The sequence below is a fragment of the Aplysia californica genome, unplaced genomic scaffold (genome assembly GCF_000002075.1).
Source record: "Aplysia californica isolate F4 #8 unplaced genomic scaffold, AplCal3.0 scaffold00755, whole genome shotgun sequence".
NCBI classification, from domain to species: domain Eukaryota; kingdom Metazoa; phylum Mollusca; class Gastropoda; order Aplysiida; family Aplysiidae; genus Aplysia; species Aplysia californica.
Window position 1 is genome coordinate 263,399 of NW_004798025.1, and position 8,181 is coordinate 271,579.

The window sequence follows — 8,181 nt, forward strand, 5'->3', positions numbered from 1 at the left end:
CCACAGCAATAAACAGAGAGTGAAAACTTCACGATAATGATCTTTTAAAAGTTTTATTATTTTTCTTCTACTTAATTTTCTTTATCAGCAACGTTTTGAGTTAAGTATCTGTAGTATGATGCTCCAAGGTATCTGTGAGGGTAGTCAGTGTGCACTCTGAAGCTGTCAGCTTCTTCTACTTCCTTTCAGGGTTTCTGTTGTCTTTAACTAAACTGAAACTGTTCTTGCTGAACCAAAAAGGGCCTCTTCAACAACAACACAAACGTATTAACTTATTTGCAATCGCGAGAAAAACACAGGCGCGAAAAGATGAAAAGGGTCCTGCCTTCTAATTCTAAAAAGAGTGCACGAAAGTACAACAAGAATTATCCTTTAAAAGTTTTTGCCATACTTTTCAGAGGATCAGAATGGTAGTGCTGTCAGACCTATCATAAGTCACAAACACTGTTAAAGTTAAAGTAGCAATGTCTTTATCATAGTTCAAGTTTTAACGACATTTCATGACATAGCTTAAACAAATTTTAATATTGCTTACAAAAAACAAAACAAAACAAAAACACCCCTCCCAAAAAAAAACCACAAGAAAAAACAAGGGGGCTTTCGTGGTCTTGAGGTACATGTATTGTGTTCGCTTCTTTTTTCAAAATTTCCTGGGTTCAAACTGCGACAACGGTGGAACATTTTTTTCTCCAAAAATTATGTTCTCCTATCTCTTCCTTTCCTGTTCTCTCGTCATACGCTGTCATCTGTTTCATCTTCACTTTCTCCCCCACCCCTGGTCTCCTCTCTCCTCTACTCCCGATTCCACTCTTGGATCCTTCTTACTGCTGTCTTTCAACCACACCTCTGATCTTAGGGTAGGTAAGATCGAACACATAGCTTTCCGGATAAGGGAAAAAAAAAAAAAACCTCGGAGGTCTCGAGTGCAAATTGCGCACATTAAAAATCCATTGGTCGTCCTAAAATCGATAAGAGTAGGCTTTGGCCGCCACCCGGGCAAAATTCAAAAATAATATTTACTACTTCAGGTCAGACAGAAACACTAAGTCTAAAATAAAAACATACAGAGTACCTTCGGAATCGTAACGTGGCTGTCTGACCTGAAGTCAAGAAGCCATTAATTGTAAGTGGGAAAAAAGGGTCACATTAGTAAAAATCAGTTACATTGCAGATTTATGAACCAGTAGTCAGCTGACTACCCCTGAGAAGATACAAGTACCGTACTGTGATCTGGTAGGGGAACGCAAAGGAGAAATCAAGCTGACGTGACCAAAACTATATTTGGGTTTTTGAATTCGAGTTTTAGTAATTAAAGAGAAGCAAATCGACAAAACACTGGTCATACAGTGAAGGAAACAGCAAGACATTTGTTTAGTAAGTGTTTTACAGCACATGCAACACAATTAGGTAATATAAGTGCCGAAGGTTAGTGATGTTACAAGAGAGAAACATACACACAAATGGAGGACGATAGATGTTTGATAGGAAAGGAGGAGCAAACCCCACTACAACACCCGCTTACCACCCACGAAGCAAGACAGACAAATGGGAACAATCACCCTCAGCCACAGAGGCCAATGACACAGTTTTTTTGTTTGTTTTAGTAGAGGTTTTACGGCGCTCTCAACTGCATGAGGTCATATGAGCGCCAGAAGATTAGAGGTGTTACAAGAGAGTAACAAACATAAAAAAAGAAGAAGGGGAGATAAGGACGATAGTTTGATAGGAAAGAAGAAGCAAACCACACCAGAGCACCCTCCAACCACCCACAATGACACAGTTTAGTTTCAGTAAGTTCTGCGGCACTTGCAACACAAATAGGTCTAACAAGTGCCGAAGATGTTACTGTTACAAGAGAGTAACAGACAAAGAAAAGGAGGAGAGGTAACGACGACAGATGTCTGCCCGCAGACATCCACTGACACAGAATAGAACAGTGATAATTAAAATACAGAAGGAGAAGACCACATTAGAGCAGCCACGAGAAATAAATGAGAGAAAATCACAGAAAGAAAATATCTTTTTTGTTTTGTTTTACTGCACTTACAACACAATTTTGACAATAAAGTCAAAAAACTGCCAAAGATTAGAGTATTTAGAGGTATTACAAGAGAGTAACAAACACAAAAAGGAGAGATCAGGACAACAGATATTCGACAGGAGCAAACTGCGCAAAGAAAATCTATTCCTTGCCACTTCCAATGGAAGCGTTCTAGACTTTTCTGTTTGTTTGAGGAAAGACAAGCTCGTCAAACCAATAATGCTCATTTAGCGCTGGGAAAAGGACAGACAAACAGAAACAGAAACAACAGAGGGAAAGTAAAGAAGTACTATCTACCAGTGGCACCCTCCAACCGCCCGCAGTTTAAGACTTAGGAGAGTGTGACATTGAACCTTAGTAGTCTTGTTAGTTTTTTAAAAACTAAAACAACATGAGCGTGCAGGACACATCAAACATTTCAGTTTGACAGTAATTAATTCTGAATTTGGCCGAAACCTACTCTTATCGATTTTGGACACCAAGGGATCTTTAATGAGCGCATCTTGCACACGGGGCCTCCAAGATTTTTTTTTTATCCCTTATCCGAGAAGGCTAGGTGTTAGACCTTACCTACCATAAGATCAGGGGTGGGGCTGAAAGACAGCAGTAAGAAAGAGCCAAGGAGTCGCAGTAGAAAGGCTGAAGGACGAGTCAATAGCCCAGATGAGGGGGCAAAAGGAAGGGGGGAAGGGGGCAGAAAGTGGAGACAAAAGCAGACAGAGCACGGTTCTAGAGCAGGAAAAGAGGTGAAAGGAGACATTTTTTTATATAGAAGAAAATGTTCCCATCGCTGTCAGGTTTCGAACCCAGGACCTATTGAACGAGAGGTGAACACTAATCTTTAGACCATGAGAGCCACATCCCCCCCCCCTCAGAATTCTACAGTGGTGTCTGTGGTGCAGCGTTAAGTGCTTTGTCGCCACATGCGCGAGACCTGAGTACACTTCCTTTATGGAGAGGGAGAATCTTTAACTATGTATAATATTATTAAAGAATGTAGATTATTTTTAAAGTGCCTACTCCCATGTGCACACAGCTCTAGACGCTTTACATAAATGCAAGCACAACTAACAATAATTGTGAAAAAAATTAATATTTGCTTAAATGATCACAGAGATGACACACACACACACACACACAATCACGCTCACATACATTATACAGTGGAATCCTGTTATAACGAGAGGGTGGGGACCGGAGTAAAATGTCCGTTATAGCAGTATTCTCGCTATAAGGGATCCAGTAATAAATTCAAGGAAAACTGTAAAGTAGGCCTAATCTATGACTTACTATGAGTTGGGTATTCTGTTTATTTCCTTTTGCTATCTCCCCTGATGCTGATTTTGTTTCAACATAACCTCTAGGTCTTGCTTGATCAAAATTCGAATCAGATTTATTTCTCTAGCGCTAGATCTAGCGATGTGGACTGGCAGCTTGGCTTTGGCGATCAGAAAGAAAAGGCTCTGGGCAAACTTGCTCGCTGTGTTTTCCCCCAACCCATCCCACCCTGTGGTGCATTCCGTCTGCTCGCGCACGTCACATATTCGCTCCATCCATCACATTGCTGTGACCTCTCCATCCCCGTATCGGAGAAGTGAGAGGCATTGTAGGCCTCGATAATCTAAACTAGGCTTATGATGGCTTATTATGCGATGCGTTCTGCTTGTCTGCGCACGCCACACCCTCCCTACTCAGTCGCTCCGGCCTTCATTGTTGGCACACATGGGCTCTCCTATTCTTTGTTTCGCTAGATCACCAACACTTTTCTCAACTGACGAGGTTTTGCATTATGTATAATGGGCTTATGCACTGTGCACAGCAACAGCACTTTCCGCTATGACCGACTCGCATGTTTGTCTGATAGCGCAATATAACAAAGGTAAAGAGGAGAAAAAATGGGGTTTTAGAACAGTGTCTTTATAACAGACTTCTCGTTTTTTCCGGACTCGTTATAAGTGGGCTCCACTGTACATCATTACGAATGAGCCACACAAATACAGAGAAAGTGCATCGAGTATCTCAGCCTTTCTGCCGGGAGGCAGTATACCTCTCAGCCTGGGTTGGCCCTAGTTAGTAGTAGTAGTATAGGGATTTACGGCGCTCGCAACTGCGTAAGGTCATATGAGCGTGCGAAACACAAGTTGTTTACTTTCGCAAAAGTTCACTGCATGATTTGTTAACTATTAGACTTTAAAATGCTAAAATATTAAAATTCGGTGTAAATATATTTTCAATTTAAAACAACTCTTATAAATAACAATATTTGGGTTGGCCCTGACAGACAAGGTCGAAGCCTGCCCCTTAAATGATCTAAATTATGTCAATACGGGCATTAAAAAACACCTATATTATAACAAACAAAAATAATAAAATAACTAAAAACAAAACAACAGATGGTTCTGAACAGAGTGAAGCTATAGCAACATCGTCTCTATCTCAATGATTAAGTGAACAAGTAAACAAAAGTATTATTTATAAAATACAACATGTACTTTATTTGAAAGACTCATGGTTGTTTTGCAAGTATACAATTGAAATAAGTTGAACTGTTTAAGTAAATGTACACATCAAACCATGTCAGTTAACATGGATTTCTTTTTTAATTAAAAAAGGCAAGCCAGCATAACCTCAGAAACGTTGTTCATCCTGCAATTATACACACACAAAATTAGGACTGCACATCAGAAAACAGAAGGCCTGTGTGTCTGTCACTACAGGCCACAAGTGTACAGAGTACAGTCCTTATTTTCAAGTCGTATATGATGATGGTGCATGTGGCCTTTAAGTTTAATGCCTTCAAGAAAAGGCAATATAATGTGTATGTGTGACAGAGAAAAGGGTCTGGAAGTCACATAGGCTTAATTTGAGAAAATGAGAACAGTCACAGTGAAAGGTCGTATTCTTGTAAAAATTGAGACATGTTAGGACATCACTTCATCAACTATTTTAATTAACCTCACAAAATGTTTACACAAATTCTTCTAAATACGTTTTCGAAAGCTTTTAAAACATGTGTCTTACATACCATGATGAAATGGCTTCGACTTTTCACAATTTATCACCCTTTTTTTTTAATTTTTAACTTTTACAAACTTTTCATAACGTACATTCCGCAAGAACCCAAATATGTTAAATAAATTATTTTCCTTGCTACCTCCCATATTCACTAACGGTCGGTATGCGCATGCATACCTGTAGGTATCAGCAGGAAAGAATGGAAACAGCCGGCATCCCTAACCCTTTGCTACGTTCATTGACATCGCAGCTCTTGACCTTGGAAATGTCTATTGGCTCGTATTTTCTGCACCTGAGGTGACCATTGCTATTATTTTGTCTTTGTTGATTCATTATTTCATTGAGCATTTGTTCACCCTATAATACCAGCATTGCTGTAATAGATACATATTTTTAAAAATAAACTTTGTTTATTTCGAAGAGATACAAGCATTTCTCAAGAAGCTATTAATTATACAGAAAACTTTAAAGTTGTTTGTCTAAAATTAAGTCAAGTGTAGTTTGTGTAACACTCACTCACAAAAATGACCATATCTCATAAAACTATTAGAGACATCTGAAAAATATTAAAAACAGAGCCACCAGGAAAAGTTGTTTTACGCAGAAATACAAAAAACTACAAAAGTTAAAAAATATGCACATTTGGACCCTTTTCTCAGACACACACACATAACACTGTGCACTGGGTATTTTTTTACATTTTGCCCATTATGTTTTTCGCTACCACATGGAATTCGTCATTTGATTCGCCCAGTGTCATGTGTTTCTATGCAGTCATGCCCCGTTCAACATTTCGTGAATGACTTAAATTCACAGACATCTATAAAAACCACAAAAATCATTTATTCAAGTAGTGCACAAAAAAAAACAAAAAAACACCAACCTGAAACAAACTCGTATATACAGTATACACAAGTATGATTCCCATAGCTGCCACTCAGAAATTTTAAAAAAGGAGGAAATTCACGCGAAGGCGTACGCACGCTCTCCGAAACCAGTGAGATCCAGAGGCAATATATACTGGAAAATCTAGCCTATGGTTTTGGAAGTGAAAACTGTCATATTGTTAACCATAGGCAACTGAATTAAAATGTATTTGAAAAAAACAACAACAAACAAACAAACATAAAGGCAGTAAGTTGACTAACAAGCATTCGAGTCAATTTGACAGTTTGGACTTGGTGACTAAAAATTCAGTGGTTTTTTTTGCCAGCTGGTGTCTTATAAAAAGATTTCTTTCTCTTTAAACGTGTACATACATAGACGTAGAGCAGTATCGGATCAAGGATACACAGGCACTCCTGTACAATTGCGGTCCCGTTTGCACTTAGTGCCCCTGTAGTGTGTTTCTTATTCAGAGATCTAAACTGAATTAAAATTATAGCCTAGGCTATCTAATCTAGATCTAGATATATCTAAATATGTGTAGATCTAGATTATATCTAGATCTAGAGACAGATTTTCTAGATCTAGATCTAGATTCACTTCTGCAGCAGCCCCAATAGCCGTCATGTAAACAAACGGGACCGCAATTGTAATTGTACAGGAGTGCCGCGGGCCGCGATTTCTTTCGCAAAAAACGGCTAGATCTAGATCTAGTTCAATTTTCTAATGAACTTTTCAAGTCGCACACCGGCTGCTTCTTTCTCATTCCAGCTCCTTTTATTTTTGCATTCTGAATCAATTTCTCTCGAATTTCCGCCAATTTCAATGACAACTCGGCGCGCTAACGTCCCGATGCCCGATCGACACTGTGTTGCTCCACAACAATAAACAAAGTGAAACTAGCGCTGGGCCTAGAAGAACGGAAGTAGAAAGCTACGGGCGGACATGCGCAAACCGCGTTTTCGTCTCTCTCCCGGGTCGGTGTTTTCCGCAGGGGAAAAAAAAAGTATGAAATTTGCGACCAAGAGCGGTCCAGCGGAGGAAGGGGGAAAGTTGCGGGAAAAGCTAGATGTAGCGGAGTTTCCGCTATTTAGCGGGAAAGTGGCAGCTATGGATTCCAAACTCACACCTGTCTTTGAAAGACATTGAATATAAGCTATAACGATATTATTATTATATAGAACCAAAGTTAAAATCAAAATTGGGAAAAAATACTTTCAGAAAAAAAAAGAAGGAATTTTTGGTTCCACCTTGACTAGCATTTAAGTAATACATTTTACAATATTTCTTGTACTTGAACTGAGTTTTAGCTATCATAATTATATATGTGAGACAGCGTGGTGAAATCAGGCGCTCATCAAAATAATGAAAGTCAAGAAATGGGCATTTTCCCGCAGGTTTGGGAATTTTTATCGATTTTTCGTTTTTTGGTCCAACACCTTTCATGCCCATTAAAGAGATCATTTCTGAGGGGATTTTACAGAAAAACGTTGATTAAAGGCAGAAGAAATGTAAATGTTCAGTTTTCACGGACTCTCAAGCTTAAAAAATAACTCAACTTTGGCAGCCATTTTCTCGCTAATTTTACCTCAGAAACCAGATGACCCTCACCTCCTTCAATCACACATATCTCGACTTCTATTCAACATACATGAATATTATTTCTCCCAAAACAAGGAAAATGGACAGGCCTTAAGATAATACCATCAACTCCATATGCCCAAAAATTGACGAGAGCCTGATTCCACTGCGTCGTGCCACATGTATTTTAACTAAATAGTAGCTGACATTATATTACATTTTTAATCACGTTGCCTGCAATAACCAGGCTCCAAGAATAGAGAAGCCAAATCAGTTACTGAGTTACTGTATGTCTAATAGAGAGTGGAAAAAGCTGAGTTTCATGAACGCTTGTCCACATTTTACTTAGGTGGGCGTTCACTGCCAAGAGTGAAACGCGAGCAGCTAAAGGGATTTGATAACAAAAACAACAACAACATACTTATCTGGGACCAAAAAAAAATAATCTGAAGCATACAATTACAAAAAAATAAATTATAAAAACAGAATGTTTTGAATGCATACAGGAAGAGATATAAATATAAACACCTTTAAACTGGCCTTGTTTCTTTCTGTTCGTTTTCCAAACTGTCATATTGACTTTAAGAAAAAAGACAAACCATAATGATGAACCCTGGAACACTTGTAGAAAGAAAGCAATAAATCGTGCTGACAAGAAC